A 19,762-nucleotide genomic window follows, 5' to 3' on the forward strand; every position below is an offset into this window, starting at 1 on the left:
AGCATCAAATTTGTCAAATTAGTTTTATTATAATCGAACAAATTGTAAACCACAAAAATGACACCCATCTTGAACAACTGCTCCTCACCAGAGAAGCATATTGGACCTCACAACTCTTTTCATTATATCCACACGGTCTTAACAAAAGGCGTGAATTCAAATCCAAAAATCGTATCTGCTACAACAGTTGACTTTGTCTCTATTGTAGTGTAAATTCTTTTCAGCCCAAATTTGTAATCATCGTAATTTTTGCTGTCTGTAGGACCTCGTTAGCTCCCATCTAGCTTTGAATGTTTCCAGTTTGTAATCTTGCCCTTTTGTTTTGTTAGCCTTCACTTAGTCGTTGTTGTCTTTGTTCAAAAACTCTATTGGGGGATTCTGTTATGTTTGTGTTTGGTTTTTCATTCAGGGGCTTTCGATTGGGAATCTATTACATTGTTTAGGGGCCCTCTCTGAGGACCTTGTTATGACATTGACCCGCACATTCACTCAGAGGCCCTCAATGGGGGGTTTGTTTCGTAATAACACGATTTATCTAATTAGTCTGTTTGTTCCTTTTTATCAATTGTTTTTTGTTTTGCCTAGCTTGTAATTAAGACTTTTCTTTTGTTACATAACCTTAATTTCCATTTTTTGTGTACTATATAAAAGCCCGTAACTCTGCCACTCACAACAATTGTATATAGCTTTTTTAATTTTTAACTTTTAAACTATCCTGAAGAAGGCCGAAGGCCGAAACGTCGATTAAACGCTGGAACTGTCAAGAGTTTGTCTCTTCGTCGTTTTATTATACCTATCTATATATATATATATATATATATATATATATATATATATATATATATATATATATATATAATGAAATGACGTGATAAATTGATCATCAACTAAAAGTGCTCAATGGGTTTACCAGAGCTTTGAATAGATACGTAGACTTGAACTAGGTCAAAAACATTTATTTGCTACTCCGAGTTTCATGCTTCTCACGAAGCAATCATCAGGCAACTGCCAAAAAGAAGGAATACATGGTGTTTTACAGTGATTTTGAAAATAACAGTAGCAATTCACCATAGGCTGGGGTGCATAGCAACGGTTAAACAATACAAACTGTTTCCAGTGAGCTGCTAAAAATAAGCCTTAAATAATTACGCTATTGAGAAGGAATTTCTTTGCATGTCTGCAACTTGTTACAAGCTCATTTCTGTTGTTAAGGGTCGCCAAATCTGGTCTACAAATTATATAGTATTTTTCCCACAGACATAAATTACACTTCTTCGTTACATTTGAATAGGATCTCGCATGCCTAACAACTTGCAGAGAAAGAAGCTTTCATAACCTTGAAAGATCACAAACCTGAATTTCACGACCATCCAACATGCCGCCTTATCAACCCCTCCAAATCCAATATTGGTATAATTAGTAAGCGCATCTTAGACGAGATCAACACCACCATAATTCAAAAGACACAAATCAATCAGTGGAAAAATACGACCAGCGTACTGAACTGGTTCAACGCCCTACAGCACAAAGAAAACCTCTCATTCATATGCTTTGATGTATGTGACTTCTACCCCTCTATCCGCAAAAACTGCTTGCCAAAGCACTCGACTTTGCCAATAACTACAGACCCATCAGTGCCGACGAGAGAGAAATCATTTTCCTCTCCAAGCAATCTCTACTGTTTTCCAATGATTGCCCCTGGGAGAAAAAATCCTCTGCCAGCCCATTCGACATAACAATGGGATCTTTCGATGGCGCTGAAACATGCAAACTAGTGGGTTGTTATTTATTGTCCTGTCTAACCAAAAAGTATGGCAACAGCATCGGCCTGTATAGAGACGATGGTTTGGCAGCTTTTAACTCAAACCCTCAACAGATCGAAAGAATCAAGAAGGGCTTCTGCCAAATTTTCCGTGAAAACGACAAAGATCACAGTCAAAGGAAACATCACTTAAAGTAAATTTCTTAGACGTCACCCTTGACCTCCAATCTGGAAAGCACTATCCCTACACAAAAGAGGGAAACATCCCACTCTACGTTCACAAGAAATCCAATCATCCCCCATCCATCCTGAAGAACATACCGGAATCCATAAACAAGCGCCTCTCAGAAATTTCTTCCGACAAAGAATCATTTGATAAAGCGAAAGAAACCTAGCAAGATGCACTCTACAAGAGCGGCTACATATATAATCTAACCTACAGAAAAATAACTCCAGAAACCAGACACCGCAAGAATAGGCCTAGAAACATCACCTGGTTCAATCCTCCATACAGCCAAAACGTCAAAACAAAAGTTGGAAAGTGTTTCCTCACCTTAATCGGCAAGCACTTCCCAAAATCACACCCTTTGCACAGAATTTTCAACCGGAACACTCTCAAAATTAGTTATAGCTGCATGAGCAATGTAAAAACAATTATGTCCAACCAAAATAAAGCCATCATTAACAAGTCATCAAATCCACCTGCTCAAACTATCAACACTTGCAACTGCTGTGACAAAAGATCCTGCCCTCTAGACGGAAAGTGCAACGTGCGGAATACCATCTATCAAGCAGAGGTCACAACATCTCAGTCAAAGCAAACTTACATCGGTCTTTGCGACACATCATTCAAATCATGTTATAGAAACCACACAAGTTCCTTTAGAAATGAACACTACAGAAATTCCACTGAACTTGGTAAATATGTATGGGGTTTGAAAGACAAGAAAGTCAACTATCGCATTAAATGGCGGATTGTTAGGCATGCAAGATCCTATTCAAATGTAACGAAGAAGTGTAATTTATGTCTGTGGGAAAAATACTATATAATTTGTAGACCAGATTTGGCGACCCTTAACAACAGAAATGAGCTTGTAACAAGTTGCAGACATGCAAAGAAATTCCTTCTCAATAGCGTAATTATTTAAGGCTTATTTTTAGCAGCTCACTGGAAACAGTTTGTATTGTTTAACTGTTGCTATGCACCCCAGCCTATAGTGAATTGCTACCGTTATTTTCAAAATCACTGTAAAACACCATGTATTCCTTCTTTTTGGCAGTTGCCTGATGATTGCTTCGTGAGAAGCATGAAACTCGGAGTAGCAAATAAATGTTTTTGACATTTCATGTCTATCACCACAGTTTCTGTCACCACAGAAACCACAGAAACCACAAAGGAAACACATTGGACTCTGTGACACTGCGTTGAAACTGCGTTATAGAAACCATGTAAGCTCATTCCGAAACGAGCGTTACAAACATGCTACCAAACTTAGTAAATACATATGGAGTCTTAAAGATAAGAACGCTAAGTATAACATCAAATGGTGCAAGGTAAAACAAGCTAGTTCTTACTCCAATGTAACCAAGAGATGCAATTTGTGTTTGTGGGAAAACTATTTTATCATTTGTAAACCGGAAATGGCAAGTGTAAACAAAAGAAATGAGCTGTCATCGTGTTGTAGACATGTTAGGAAATTCATGTTAAAAAATGTAATGATGTAATGACGTGCCTAGACGTCACGTACCTATCCATTGTTCTGTATTTCAAATTTCTGTGATTGTAACCGTTATTTCTGGCAGTTGCCTGATGATTAAAAAAAAAAAAAAAAAAAAAAAAAAAAGTTGCAGTAAATGTTCAAATAACCTAGCTCTTGGAGTATAATTATTCATAGCTCTAGCTCTGCTATTGAGCACTTTATAGTAGATGACAATTTCTTTCCATTTTTTTGGTTATATATATATATATAACTGCAGACAGTACTGTTTCGGCCTTCTGGGCCTCATCAGTGCAGTGCTGATGTCTGGGATGGAGGTTAAGCTTATAAAGCCACTCCAAATGTCCCACACATGTGGTACATATAAGCCATGCCAGAGTGCTCAAACTAGCGCGCTAGTGAGCATGCACAATTGCTAGCGGCAATGACTCATCCCAGTAGAGTGCTCAATTTGGACATGAAAGCAAAAGCTTTGTAATGCCAAAGAGCTATATATAACTATATAGTGTTTGTTTTTTTTTTTAACTAAGGCTACTGTTTTTTTTCCTTTTTTTGTTTTGCTTATAAGATCCCCTGTCGAGAGGGCAAGGAATTACTCGCCATGAAGGAGCTGCTCAAAGTTCTGAAAGACCACAGCAATGGTCGTTTGATTTTGATGGAACCACACAAGGCACGTCTGTGGAAAAGCCAAGTGAAGATGTTGAGCCACGGCTTGGAGACAAACTGATTTCTCTTATAAATGACATCTCTATAGCAACGAGAAGCTGGAGTATGCCCTTTACAGAGGCACCATTTACACTCATGCATTCCAGTGTGACGTAAAGGGTTTTGTGAACAGCCTAGCTGGGAATGAGTCATTTAAGGCAAGGCTTCAAAAGGACATGAAGAAGGTGATCGATCTCCTAGCTGACCAGGACTGTGAAGTAATCCGGCCCATCACAGAGGACTACAACCTTACAGAAGTGAATGATGGATACTGCTGGTCTGTCTCGGAGAGACAGTTTCAGAGAAATGCAATTCCCGCTGAGAAAGTGGGCCTTTTAACTCCCAGAGCTTTCTCACAGTATGACCCTCTAAAAGTCCCACAGCCGAAGTATCTTCAAGAAGTTTTAAAAAACAGCTTATCGGGAGATGACATTGCATTGTTTTGTTAAGATTTCTTGAGGCTTCTTAATTTTAATAAGAAGAAACACAAAGACAGAGTACCGTGTTTAGTCGGAGAAGCAGATAGTGGCAAGACAAGCCTTTTTTTACCCAATACTCGGGCTGATACACCACAGCAATGTCGCAACAGTCACCAAGCAGAAAGTATTTAGCAAGGCAATGATAAGCAAGCACACTGAGGTCATCTTCATAGACGAAGCTTCTCCATCAACTCTCGACGTAGATGACTTGAAAATCCTGACTCAAGGAGCATACACAGCCTGCGATGTCAAATATAAAACAGCAAGATCGTTCCTCAAGCGATGTCCCATGTTTTTGCCTGCACAGATAAAGCTTGAATTCAAGCCAGAGGATCAGCAGGCAATGGACCGAAGGCTGAGGTACTACTATTTCAAAAGCGTTCCAAATCCAAAACGGAGGGCCACGCAGTTGCTGCTAAAGCACCCAATGGAGTGCATCGCCTGGGCGGCATTGAAAGCCAGCGCGCCTATCGACGAAGAGGAAAGCTCTGAAGACGATGAAGTAGTTGAGAGAAACCCTCAGGATGACAAAGGTTCTCTTCCCAAGGTGTGAAAAAGAGATTTTACGAACTTTGGAGCTAGCCGACTTTCTGACAAACTCATCTGAAAAGCAGCATGCTCAGAATGAACCGGCACAAAACCAGGACAAGCAAGATCTCGATGATTCTGAAGATGATGAAACCATAGCCGCGTTGAAGACGTCTTTGGAGCAGACTGCGCCAGGAGCCCTTCGTTATCGCCACATCAGTCTCATATTAGAAACTCGTCTGGAGGAAAAAACAAGACTAAAGCAACAAGAGGAGATGCAATACGAGAGATGCAAACAAAAGTTTCTTTCCAGAGGCATATCAAAAGAAAACATTTTGCTGCTACCGCGTGATAACAACGAACCCCTACCCACACAAATTAGAAATGATCTGGCCGCTTTCGAACAATGCTTCCATTCATCAAGGAAGATTCCAGTGACTATTGATAAATTAAACATTTTACAAAGTGAATGTGAAACCAAATCACTACATTCCCTAAGGAGTATAGCAGATATCATGTCAAACCCTGTTGCTTTTGAGGTGCATAATTTAGATTGAAGAAAGAGCACTTTATTGATGTTAGTTGGCTGAAGTTCGAAATGTTTGTCACGATAGTGGATATCACTTATATCGCTGTGAATCTCACTGGCAAGTCTGGGTCCAATGCTAGCAAAATGATTATCAAAAGGTTTGGACACTTGTTGTGAGTCTAATACGCAATTTCCGTTAACTTTTACTTCTTTTACAGTCAAATGTTTGAAATTTGTAGATGTAAGATCATTGATGGTTTGCCAGGTCCTTCGAAAACTGCCTTTGCTATCCTGAAAAGCATTCCGGAAATGTGTTTGTTTTAGCATTTTTAATTTTGTTGTTGACATGATTGCAAAATTTCTTGAAATTTGCCTAGTCTTTAGGGTCGTTTGTAATTGTTGCATTTCTTTCAACTTATCTTTTTCATACATGCATTTTTTTAAGTGTGGTGTCACCCACGGACACCTCCATGGGCAAACACACTTAGTCCAAAGGGGAGCATGTTTGTCAACAACAGTAAGAAATAAAGCTTTACCTGCGAGCCACATATCATTTGGGTCATCAAACAGTTGAAGATCGTCCCAGTGTTGGGCAACAATGACAAATTTCCCATATGTTATAGTTCCATGGCTACTTACAGATCGTTCCACGCCAAGTTTGTGATGCACAAAAACAAGACTGTGATGTTTTATACCCACATGAGAGACTTCCGAACAAACCACCTTTTCAGGACAATTTGTAAAAATCAAGTCAATTAAGGTTGAAGAGGAACTAGTCATATGGGTTGGTCCCCTAAATAAGTTGATTAAGACCACAAACATCAGCTATGCCAGTTAGTAAACTCCTGTTAGAGTCAAATGTAGACGATGGCAAATTGCAATTTAGGTCACCTACATTGTATAAGGTACAGTACAACATTCTGAGTGTCAAGTCTACCAATTACAACCGAAAAAGAGATGGGATTTTTAACCGTAAAATAGACACTGTGACACAGTCATCTAAAAAGAGGGGTGGTGGCATGAAGTATTAGTTATTACCATGACTCATTTTGAGCTCTGAAGCGCACAACTGTAAATGTTCCTTTTTTCGCATGTAAGAAAAAAGGTTTTTCGTTTCATCAAAGGTTGCGACTACCATTTAAAACGATTTGTCTTCAATTGCACTTTTTTACTTAACAATCGTCTTGTTGTTTCATAACTCTGTAAAAAGAGAGTTATATTTACGGGTATATTCCCTAAGATAAGGGACTGACTGGAGCCATTTACTTGTAGAAAATTACTCGTGTGAACAATGGTCATCACATTGTGATCACAGTTCACTCTCACCGTTTCTTGCAAAAGTATTCACAAACCCTTTAAATCGGTCTTCTTTGTCCATTTTCTTACTAGACAGCTTAACAATAGCGAGATTTTGATACCATTAGCCTTTTTTTTTCCCTTCAAAATCTCAACGGTACACTATAACAAATAAGGGTAAGAAAGATGCTGTTGTGATGTCGATTAATTCTGGTTACACATAGTAATTATTAAAATAGCTTAGGCCAATTAAACTTCTTAGTTTTGTCAAAACACAATGCCAAAATAACACTGGAACGACTTCAAGCAGGGCCATCCAAGGTTTTTTTAATCAACGAGAGACAGATTCGTTAACAGAGAATTTCGACTTTATGGCTTTCAAAGCTATTGGTAATATTTGCCCTTGGCTGTTAAGTTTTACTTAAAAATGCATGTGTGAAGGCCTGAGTAAAATCCCAAGTTATTTTACTTTGAATAATGACCGGGGTAGGGAGGCACTCAAGTTTTTTGGGGACATCAAAGAAATTCTACACCAGCAGTGGTTGAACATCCCTGGTGTGCATACTGGTAATCGTCTTGTGCATATGGTGCACAAACATGTGATACCACTCAACTTAGTTATTGAGTAATAAAGACACATGACACGGAGTATCAGAACCATGCCATTCTTACATTTGTCCTTTCAAGTATGTTCTCATCAACACAAGCTTTGATATTGGGATTGCAAAACCAGCGTACAGAGAAATTAAAACGAACCATGGAGAAATTTTAAAGTGAAGTACACAAGAATCAAGAACCAACAGAGAGTGAAGCGCAGAGCCCTTTACACGCTCTTATTTATAGGTTGCAAAAAGACCTTAACAGACATGAAAGAGAAATTAACATGAAAAGAGCCAGGCTGCATGATGAAGAAGTGGAAAGTAGAAACTTTGACACCGAGATGAAAGGAGAAAGATTGAGAAGACTCTAGGGTAGATCTAAAAAAGACGTCAAAAAGAGAATTTCTCGTAGACTTTTCCAGAAGTGGACACAGAACCTCCTGTCCCAGAAAGGCAAAGGCAGAGGGTGTTACAGGATTTACCAAAGAGACGCGCAAGCAGTTTATGAAGTTTTACAGGAACAATTGAAGGCTCATACATGCAGATGGGGAGATGAAAGAACAGGCTACCTTGAGTGTGAACAACGAATTCAGTCCAAAGAGAAGCTGGGAATTACAAACAGGTAACTAATGATAGATGGTGACATAAAAATGAAACTATAAATCTGAAAGTTGATTTTGGAAATAAAACAGTAACGTGCACTTGGTAACATTATAGTGAAAAAACCTAAAATAATAAATTAGCAAAGGTGTGTAATACTGAGTCAGCAAAGATAGCATTAATTTGGTCGTGGTATAAAATTGTTAAATGTGGAGGTGCAGTGATCTTGAGATGTTACCTGTATTATATGTTCGTATATGTTGTGATTCAAATTTTTCCTTGATTTATTTTTTTAAAACCAGTTTTATTTTTATTTTCCTTTTCATTTCTTACATTCACTATCATAAATGGAAATACAAATCAAACTGTTTTGTTTCGGAATGGAGTATGGCATCATTGTGATGGGCTGCGGGAGTGTAGAATAATTTATAAACCACATAAACATAGATAATGAATTAAGATTTCACTGTTAAAAAAAAAAATTACAAGCAGCGAGTGGAAAAAACAATTTGCCCACCATACGTGCCCCCCCCCCCCCTTAATCACTTTTCTAATGGTCCGTCCCTTAGGGAGGAGGGAGAAAATGAGTTTTTAAAATGAGGAGATAAGATATTTACCTACCTGCTCCTCTCCCCTCATATCATCAGACCAGGGTAGGTTAGGGTTGAGGTGTTGTTTGTCAAGATGAAGTAGCAGCTAACAAGTTAATGTTGATGCAGTGCCCATCTTTTTCAGGTGTGCGAGCACTGTATGACAACATTTGGAGTCCAGCAAAGAATCTCATCACCATATTATCCTGAGACTAATGGGCTAGTTTAGAGATCAAACTAGTCAATAAGGAAGTGAGCATTAGAATCATTCTATGGCTAAAGACAATAACTATATCACAAAGGTAGTTATTGTGGAAGAGCCCATACAGTGAAAGTAATTACACCATCTGAGAATCCTTCCAAGAATCTAGTTCTCTTCAAACTTTCATGTTTATTTTCTCGATATTATGTTAAAGGGGACCAAGAGAACTGGAAACCATGCTTATGTAAAATTTTGGAGTACTTTTGAAAGTGTCCGTTTTAACCCCGATCAAGAATAACCCCAAACGGCTAGAAATAGGCCATGGAATAGTACACCGCAATACTCACTACTTTTACTCCAAAATTGTCTTGACCATTGCAACATGTTTGTTCAACTCTTTTGTTCGTGGTGTAACTAAAATCCTTGTGTCGTAACATTTAGATTTCTGTTCTATACTCTTAAGAAGACTATGGATGAAAATGATGACAACTACGACATTACATGGATGTTGCTTTGTTTCCAATAAACACCAACAAATCCAACCAATTGTAGAGGAAGTTGATGATCAGAGAGAAATTGAGGAGCTGGCAAAGAATTTCCTGGCAAAGGATATTCTGCAGGATCATGTAGAATAGATGTCAGCAACAAGAGATGTGCTTTTCCCATTCATTGATTGAAGATTAGATTTTCCCAAAGGTTGCAAAATATTGAAGCTGCTCAAGAAAAGCAAAAACAGAAGTACTTAAGACAGAAAGAAAGGAAGCTTTGGTTAAATGGTGATACTGTCCCCCGCTTCAATAGGCTGCAGAAGACGAAAAAGGGGCACAAACTGAAGAGGTAAAAGAGGTAGCCTTAAAGACAGGAACCTGCAGGCTGCGGGGAAAACAGTGCACTACTTCAAAGGAACTAAACGTCACAGACCTTAAAATGTACAGGGTCCAACCTGCACCTCAGTATCTAACACAATTGCTATTGCAGCAGCCTGCAACATCATCCCAGCATTCAACACCATCCCTCCAACCTGCTAAGTTTCAAAAGCCAGCAATGATATCTCAACACTGGGCATCATCCCTGCAGCCTACACCTTGCCAACAGGCAACAAACTCACAGGAGACAACCATACCTCAGCAGCCAGAACCTTCCAAGCACAACACCGTCCTAGCAACCAACACCCAAAACCAGACAACCATAACTCAGCAGTCAGTGCCTTCCAAGCAGAGCACAGCAGCACAAAAACGAGGATGACCCCAGCAGAGTCCCAGTTCTTTAAGCCATGTGAAAAAGTACCCATTATAGAAGAGGACATCGCTTCCTGTTCCAACAACGTTATTAAAATAAAAGCCACCTTGCTGAAATACTAAGGAAAGCTGAATCAATTGGGAGAAAGGATCTCAAGACCAATGTAACTTTTGGAGCAAGGCTGTTGCCTAACAGGAGCCCGGTAGCCTGGGGCTCCCAAAGAATAGGTCTGGGCGCCTTAATTTTTCACAGCAACACCTTTCACTTCATATGTTGGGCTCCTAAGTTCTCACCGTTTAGCTTTAAAATTTTCTCAGGCAGCAGCCTTGTTTTGGAGACTTTCAAACTTTCGAACCACTTCCCAAATGTCACTCAAAAATACTTAATCCTGGTACTTCTCCCAGAACCTCTAAGTTGCCTGTGTTACCATGAGCTTAAAATGAGGTACGACCAGGCAATCTCTTTTGCTCACTGGTAGAAAACAAAGAAGGGGAGTACTTGGAGAAATTACTGAAATACGAAACAGTGCAATGCTGATAGACAAGCACATCCAAATGGCTCAAGAATTGTTGCATTGCCAGTTTCCACACATTGAGGGCCTCTTGTCACCTAATATTACATGAACCAAAAAGTTACCCGTGATGAGAAAAGATTTCATTTAAGTACTGCACACTAGTGGCTGTGAGAAATATTGGCTGGAAAAAGGAGAACCAAGTTTAACTCTGAGACAGTCTCTATACTGGAATACCGCCATTTACAGAGGCGCAGATTGCCGCCCTTCGCTTTTAAGACAGTGATGTCATGAAAGTCTCCATCCCTCATGTGGACCAGCAAACCAACAGAATGCGCTGTGGTGTTTTTTTCACTTACATTCCACAGCACTCTGTTATAACCTGGATCCCACATTCCTCAAGTTCAACAAGCGAGCAAAAAGAGCATATATCTGGGATTCTCTCCAAAGTGGGTACATTGGCATATTCCCTTTCGATGACACATCAAGGTATGGATTTGAGAGGGCTGTCTTCATCCAGATGTACTATGACTGCCACCTCCCATATAGAACTCCACTAGGTATTGAATGACACAATCCACAAATTGCAATAAGTCGTTCCACTAAACGTGCCAGAGAATTCCTAACAAAGGTTCCAATGGAAGTGCAATCACTGCAAATTAGCTCAATATCCAATTTCCCTAAGAGAAGTCATTTCTAAACATATCATTATAACTTTTTTAACAAGCTTTCCAAACTGGATAGGAAACTGCTGAATTGGCTTACTACTGGAACTAAACTACAATGAGGTTTGGAAAGGTTTGATGACCAGGTGTACTGTGGTTGCCTCTTTCCATGAAGCCCCACCAGACACCAAATGGCATAATGCAGAAATTGCAACTGAAAAGTTCCATGAAATTAGCTGTGGTCACACTACGCACTTTTGCCCTAGGTAAACTTGACTTGTTGACAGTTTTACCTACGTAAACTTAAATTTAGAAGTGTGACCGATTTTTCCCCAGGTAAATTACCTAGGGAAAATTTTTTCCATCGAAGCTTGAATATGTCAAGAGAACAATAGAATTTCCCTTGACAGTTAACCTACATGTTTTGAAGCGGTAAACTGAAATCCCGAGGTAGTTAGCAAATAGATACTCGTCGGCAAACCCGCTGATGATAGATTTTATTTAATCGTGTCACGTTTTACTTGAAACACATCGAAGTGCAATTTCTTTGTCGCTTTTGTCGCATGTGTGCGTGTATCAAAGGAAGAAGATGGCCTGGTTCAGATCAAACTTGTAAGTATAAATTATTTGCAATCAGTACACGTTTCATTTGGCTGGATTTAGGCAAGATTTTACCTTTTTTTTAGTTTTATTAATCCGGCGGTTTACAAGTGCCAGAAGTTCCAATTCTGATGGAGAAGAAGCAGATGATGACAAAGCCACGCATGCAAAAACCCGAGAAGATCCGCCGAAAAAAGCAGTAAAGCACAAAGCAGAAAAGAAACGAGAAGAAACCGGTCCAAATTGAAGAAAAATGGAAAAGCGAAAAAACCTAGATATGATTTTCTTCAGTGTGACCTTTTTAACTGGGGAAAATGAAACCCGAGATAAACTTACCTCGGGTGTACCCAGGTAAAATTTCCCTAGGTAAAACGATGTTCCCTTGGGCAAAAGTGCGTAGTGTGACCTCAACTATTAACTAATAGCAAAAAAAGTCCTTGCATTTAGTTTCTAGGTATCAAAAGATCCAATGGCAATCCTAAAACTGCAGATTGACCTAGAGACACACAATATCCTGTTTTTTTTCCACGGGAAGTCACTTTGGCAGGTAACTAGAGCAGTAACCCAATTCTCAGCCAATCACTATTTGGAAATGATAAAAAGTTGTATAACAGTGCCATACAAAGTGGGTAAAGACTTTGAATGAATATTTTTGGTCCCACTCAAATGAGACTCATACATAAATTTCTTATAAGAAACAGGTATGCTTCCCTGCTTCCTTGTAAAGTACTAAGCTGGCTCACAATATGTTGTTATCAAGAGATAAAGTGCAAAATTTGGGAGCCCCCAAAAATCCTTAGATTGCAAATCTGAACTTGAACTTTGTTGTGGGAGTGGTCCACATATTTTTTCCATGCTCACAAATGTTAGGGACAGACCATTATTTTACGACTATTAGGCCTAACTTAGCTAAATCAATTCACCTTTTCAGCGTCAGCTTTCAGGTGTAGTGTCACATGATTTTTGATGTAAAAAAGGTCGAAAGTTTGAACATTCGAGCAGATCGGACATAAGGACATATGGTGAGACAAGGTAGTGAGATGTACATAGAAGTCATAAAATTTCGGTCTCTTTTTTGGGACTTTCAAATGCAACAGAGGCACTTAGGATTTGGCGCGGGACTTAATAGTTTTACACTCCTGTTTCGACAGGATTTAAGCTTACGGGGGTGAATTTAATATGTTTGCCCACATTCGATTTCTGATACTCGGCAGAAGGAAACAAAATGTATTCCTCGCATTATATTATAAGGAATACCTTTGTGTGTTAAAAATGTCATTAATAAAAAATATTGAACGTGATTTAATTGTGGTTTACACGCTGGATCAGTGACAGAAGTCATAATTTGTTATCTGGGACGAGCACCGAGTCACAGAATGGTCATGACTAAAAGACGTGCTTATGGTACTTGTAAAAACGACTCCTGGTACCCTTCACATTTCTTACCCACGATGTAGGGTGATCCGATACGATGTAGGGTGATCTGATCCGATCTGGGTGAAGTTAGGGAAAGCAAGAGACAGAAAAAGTGGATAATGGCTTGTCATCGCAGTGACTCGTTTGTGTGTATGAAGGACAGTTACATTTGTAGTTTACACTTTGTCCGCGGAAATGGTCTAACACTCGAGGATCCAGACCCAATATCTGCTGTGGCAAGCAAAGAAAGAGTACGTTAACTTGTTTTAAAGTGTTATTTAATGTTACTTGTTGTTTGAACTTTAATTTTATATCATGCATAGGTGTCGCGACTCAGAAAACAAAAGGCATCTGGTGAACGAGATGTAGTCAGAGAGAGGGACAAAAAATCTGCCTTGAATGGTCAGCCGCAAAAACTCTAACGCTTCATCGCCACACAGATAAATCAAATGAAGCTGCCAGCATGCAGCTGCCAAAGCACTTTTTGGATCTGACCTTAGATTTAGAGCCAGTCACAAATGCAGAAGAACTTGAGCAAACTGACGAGTTTCCTGAACTGAGCACAGCTGAACAACTCGATCAAACTTTTCCAGAAAGGGTGGAGTCCCATGTCAACCAAAGCACGTAGACAGAAAAAAAATACTCAAACAATGCTGCACGCAAGTTAGTAATAAACCATGGAATATTTACCACCACAGAATATATTTTTAACAGTGCATCTTTTATTCTACTTTCATTTTTCATTTTGAGTGTATAACCTTTTTTTCAATCAGGAACAAACTGATGAAGTTCTTATTTATGGAGAAAGTAATGGACCCACAGAAAACCTACCACTACACAATTACACAAACTCGATTATAATTATAGGCACTTAAAGGATGATAAAGTGTAAGCGGTGCAGCTAAGATAAGCTTTGGCTGTGTGATGTAAAATTTTCTCCAAGAGCCCCTCTCAATCATTTTGTCAGGACGACATTTGTAATATATTATAGGTATGACAAAGGAATGTCTTGAGCTGATTTACAGTGAAGTCAAAGAAAAGAGTCAGCAGATGAACACATGGAAGGGTACACTAAAAACTAAGATGGGAAATATCCAGGAAAAGTATTTGAAGGTACCGGAATTATCAGTATAATTTGTACAGTCCCAATAATAACCATAGCAAGATAACTTATCTACAGTCAGATTGTTCACTTCTTAACAGGTAAAAACGTATGATTGCCACTTCACTTTTGATGTGTTGTTTTGTTTGTTTTTTTCTTCAGAAAAGACAATAGCTGTCCAAACTAACCAGTAAGGAGCAATTTGTGTTCACCCTTGTGAGGCTTAAAAGAAACCAAAGTTTGGAAATGCTTTGTGATATATTGGGCATCACCACAAGGTCTGGAAGCAGAATATTTATAACATGGATTCTATTTCTCGAAAAGGAGCTGAAATTTCCTTTACCCTTCTCAACAAAACAAGAATTTATTGGCATACCTAGACCAAGTTGCTCAAAAGAACAGGCTTAAGAATGTGAGAGCGATAATAGATTGTACTGAATTTTATGTTGAATACCATACCATCCAGTCAAAGATCCACCTACGGTTCATACACTGCAAAAATTAGGATGCTTAATTTAAGAACAGTCCATCATATGACGAACTTGTATTAAGGGGTTTGATCTCAAAACAAGAATCTTAAACATCAATATTAGAGTTGCAAAGCTTGTATCGAGGCTCTTAATCTCAATATAAGCATGACATCAAACATGCCACTTTAAAGTAGGTGTCCATTCGCGTTAGTAACCTTTATACTAAGATGATATTAATTGCATAATACATAAAACAATGTTTTAAATACTCAAGGTAAGAGCTGCAAAAAAGCATGTAACAAGGTTTTTCAATATAAGAATGAGCTTGAACATGTTGCCTTAAAGTAAGCATGCATTTAAGATAGTAACCTTACACTAAGACGATACTAATAGAATGATACTTAAAAAGAGAGAGAGCAATAAATGTCCTCCTTAAAATGAAGGGGGTTCTCCCTCCAATTAACGATACAAAGATTAATGCTGCTCAAAAATAGGCTCGCAGTGAAACAATCTCAACTTGAGGCACTTTGTCACTTACATTAAGTTGATCTTTTTTTACAGTGCACTGCAAAAATTAGATTCTTATTTTAAGGGGGGGAATGATACCTCACAGTAAGGTCCCTCAGTTAAGGGAGTCAATTATTAAAATAAGGGTCCCTGTGGGGTTTGCACACTCAATTTGAGACCCACAACGCCCTCAGGACAATGACATTTTAATCCTTGGACTGAGAGAGCACAGCTCTCAAAATAAGGTGTTTTGTATTTACTTTAAGGACACAAGGGTCCTTTATGTTACATAGTGGTCCTTTTTTTACATATTGCATTCAAATTAAGGGTGATCCAGGATCATTGTGCACTCAAGGTAAGGTGTAGATTATCCCAGAACAAGCTCTAAATTTTCCTTGTTATATCGGGATGTACCAGGATAAAGTGAGCAAATTAAGGGAATTATATCACTGATGATTCTAATTGTCAGGGCACATTTGCCTTCAAACAAGGGATTGATAAATGTAATGTGCTTTAAGTAATGTGAAAAGGTCAATGAAGAAAAAAGATATTAATAGCTGAAATTAAGTAAGACTGCCACCTGTACTGCATCACTACAGCAAAGTGAGGAGGAAGCCTGATTCTTTATTTCCTACTATCTTACCCCAATAACCATAAATATCAACTGGTTACAGTGTAAGTCCTGATCAATTAATACAGTTTTGTTCTCAAAGACATGCCAGTTCATACTGACAACAACACAAGTTCATGCTCAACAGAATGCAGTCACGAAAGACAGTCAGTGCCGAGTAGCATCCATACAATTAACAGTAAGGCGTTAACTTTCAACTTGCAGCCATGTGCACGGTAGCAGTTTGATATTTAACCAAGGAAGCTGCATACTTGGATGGCCTGTTGTTAACATAGAAACAAATAGGCTCCCTTTGCTTCTGGGGGATAGTCAAAGTTAAAGAGGTAGTAGGCAGCAACTCCATCACCAATGCTTGATGCTTTAAGTATTGAATTGGAACCACTACATAGAAATGTTTGCCAGGTTCTGCCTCCAGCTGTTTTAGTGATCACAAGGTATGGTGACAAGGATGGAGGTCTTTTTAGTAAATCAGTGACAGTCCTGCAATCCTGAAATTTAAAAGTTTTTAGTCTTAGTCATCATGTACAACATAATTATATTGAATACTTTAAACTTATGTTTGGATGCCTTTTCGTTTGAGATCAGTAATTATTAATATTATGTGGGAGGGGTAATCGGGAGGATCCATTACATTTTTTATAAATTATTGTTTCGTGGTTCAGATAGCACATCCAATCAAGTACAGTGGAACCTCCATCATACAGACCCCTTTATAACAAAGTGACCAGGTGTAATCTATGAACAAATATAATAATAGAGACCTTAAGCAAGGACGACGACGACGGCTACAAGAACGTTGTCTAAAAATATTATTTCCCGTCACTGTATTAATTTTGCGATTACCCCATGTTGCTCGGCTTGGAAAGTGTGAATGCACAATCCAAGAATAAAATTGATGAGAACGGTGTGAATATTTAGAAAGAAAATGGAAAATTCATCGTAAGGTGTTCAGGTCCTCCACATGACCTCAAATTTGATCGTTTCACGTCGTTGTCAAGACGAGAACGGCAAAGAAATGTACCAAAATGTAAAACGCACGTGCAGGGCGTGCAAAGCTATTGTTTTTGTCCACTAAATATGCAAATTTGCAGCGTTCTCGTAGCCGTCGTCGTCGTCCTTGCTCAAGGTCCCTAATATTGTATTCTTCAGCCCAAAGGCCAAAAACCAACAAATTCCTGCTACAATGATCACATTTTCCCAGTCCCTTGGCGGTTTGTTACAATGTACATCCCAAATGGAGTTTCTACGATGTGAAAGATCATCAGTTTGGTGCTCAGATGATCTGGTGAACATTATGCAGGGCCGTAGCCAGTATGAGGCAAACCGAGGCACTTGCCTCAGCCATTTTTTCGTGATTCTTTAAAATAAAGGGTGATTCCAGTGTTGTCTTTAACATGTACTCATCATAAACACGTAGAATCCCGGCGTAGAGAATTTAACCATGGACATTGCCTCAGTCATAATTTTTTTCTGGCTACGGCCCTGTTATGCACCCAACAGTGTTAGTTCTGAGGAGACATTAACTGTGCTTGCTTTTTATCTGCACATTTTCTTCCCAAAGGGAACAAACATTTGCTGACAATTTAATCAAGTACCAGTATAAACATACATAATCTTACCTTAACAACAACCACAAAGTTAGACACGGTTGTCTTGGTTTTCTTGACCCCCAGGGAACAGTTCTGTAAGTGAAAGAAGGGCTTTGATCTCCTCATCTGTGGGTGCAAAATAAAATAATTAAATGAATGCTATGAATGTTTTCTCCTCACCCCCCCCCCAATCCCAAAATTATTCATGTGAAGAAAATGTGTACATTACCAATTTAAACATTTCATAATAAATATAAGTGTAAAGAAAAATAATAAACTGACTTAATTTATACAATGACACTTGAAAATAATGTCGCAAAGGCATCAAAATGTCAGGAAACTTTTTTCTGCTAATTTTTGTTATCAAATTTTATGTCATTACTATTTGTATTTTAGTTCATTCAAGCATGCATTTCCTGCCCTACCCCCTGCCATAAATGAAACATTAATAAATACCTTTCTTTGACTGCTGTTTCAAAGCATTGAGCTCTTCTTCCACAATAAGCCATGCACTTGGACTGAAGAATTTCTTTAGATGTGGCACGAGAGGAACTTCATCTTCTTCAAGCGTTCAAACTTCTGCTAGAACTTCTTCCTCGACAGCAACACGTGCTTTATCCTCCTCGACCAATTTGCTGAGTATTCTAGCCTTTCCCTCATCTGACACTGAAAAAACAGTGAAAGTGGGTTGATTTAATTTACTTGTCACAGATCAAAGTGTCACCCTTTCAATTCAGTGGTTGAAGACCACTTCACAGACACTTCAAGTTCAAATTCAAACTGTCAAGGGGTAAATTTAATAGATTTAATAAGCTCTCATAAACGGCCACCTAACTAGAGATGGTTGCTTGTGAGACTGGTCACAAGAAGAGCGTCAACCATATATGTAATTACACTTTTTATGTTGTTAAGTAGGGTACTTCTTTTCAAGGAACTCAGAACTGAACGAGTTATTTAATACTTCAGGTCTTTATACTCACCAAAATTTATGCAGAGATTATCTTCTTGACAGTCATTGTCACCAAGCATGCAGATCAGGTTTGGAATGACTTTCCTCCAATTATCTACAATGCTACTGAAATCCTTGACTGCTACCTTTCCCTTTGATAATGCTCTGAGTACTTCCTCTTTGAAGTAAAAAAGTGAATAGTGAAAACCAAAATGTTGTGTTTTTATTTCATCCAAAAAACATGATGGTGGAAATTGGACCAATTTCAATATGTTAAAATTCATTCTTCGTTCTGAGGCTTGGTAAAGATGCTGCAAAGATGTGGATGCTCTTCCGAATATTGTCGTTTATTCTACAGGACATAATTGATGATAGTGACGAGCCCCTTCAAGTATTTGAGTTACTTAGGAAGATTTCAAGTCTATTACTAGTTCCAGTCATAAGCTGCGAGAACATATCGTTACTTCAGAGACTGACCAAGCAATTTCTCGTGGATTTTAAGAATGTTTTCAATAAGAAGATTACTCCGAAAATGCATTATATGGTTCACTGTCCACGACTTTTCCTCCTTTGTGGCCCATTAGTTAGACTTTGGAACATGCATCTTGAAGGGAAACACAAAGATTTTAAGAAAATGGCTAAGAATGCAAGTTTTAAAAACATCACTTTTTCCCTTGCCAAAAGTAAGCAAAGATCTGTGATGGCAAAGTTTGCAAACCCCACTGGTCATGTACTTTTCAGTGACATGCATTTGCAAAAAGGGCCCATTAGCAAAACAGCAAATTTGCTGGGTCAGTGATGCACCTGAAGAGTCCATTATAAATGTTGTGATTGCAAATGGGTCAGTATCTATGGTACAAAATGCATTTCTTATGAGTGTAGTTTAATTCCGCGGGCTGAAAATGAGAAACCAGTTTTTGGTGACCTGTTTCGGGTGTGGATTGCAAAAAGTACTGATGTGATATTCAGGGTGGCTGAACTTGAAACACTTGGTTTCAATCAAACCCTTTGGAATTGTGCATGGTACATAACGAAATATCAACACAAGAACATGTGAAACACCATGTTGCAAGGT

At 38.6% G+C, this 19,762-nt stretch overlaps 1 long non-coding RNA gene and 1 pseudogene across 1 annotated transcript; one reads left to right on the plus strand and one right to left on the minus strand.

Moving 5' to 3' along the window:
• The window catches only part of LOC138008657 (uncharacterized), a 482,701-nt pseudogene that overhangs the window by 106,827 nt on the left and 356,112 nt on the right, over positions 1-19,762 (plus strand).
• On the minus strand, positions 15,892-18,866 carry LOC138009027 (uncharacterized). The gene is made up of 4 exons (XR_011124308.1): positions 18,719-18,866; positions 18,195-18,404; positions 17,769-17,864; positions 15,892-16,637 (listed from the first exon to the last, which is right to left on the minus strand). It is a non-coding gene; the product is annotated as an uncharacterized lncRNA (long non-coding RNA).

This window comes from Montipora foliosa, chromosome 6 (genome assembly GCF_036669935.1).
Source record: "Montipora foliosa isolate CH-2021 chromosome 6, ASM3666993v2, whole genome shotgun sequence".
Lineage (NCBI taxonomy): Eukaryota > Metazoa > Cnidaria > Anthozoa > Scleractinia > Acroporidae > Montipora > Montipora foliosa.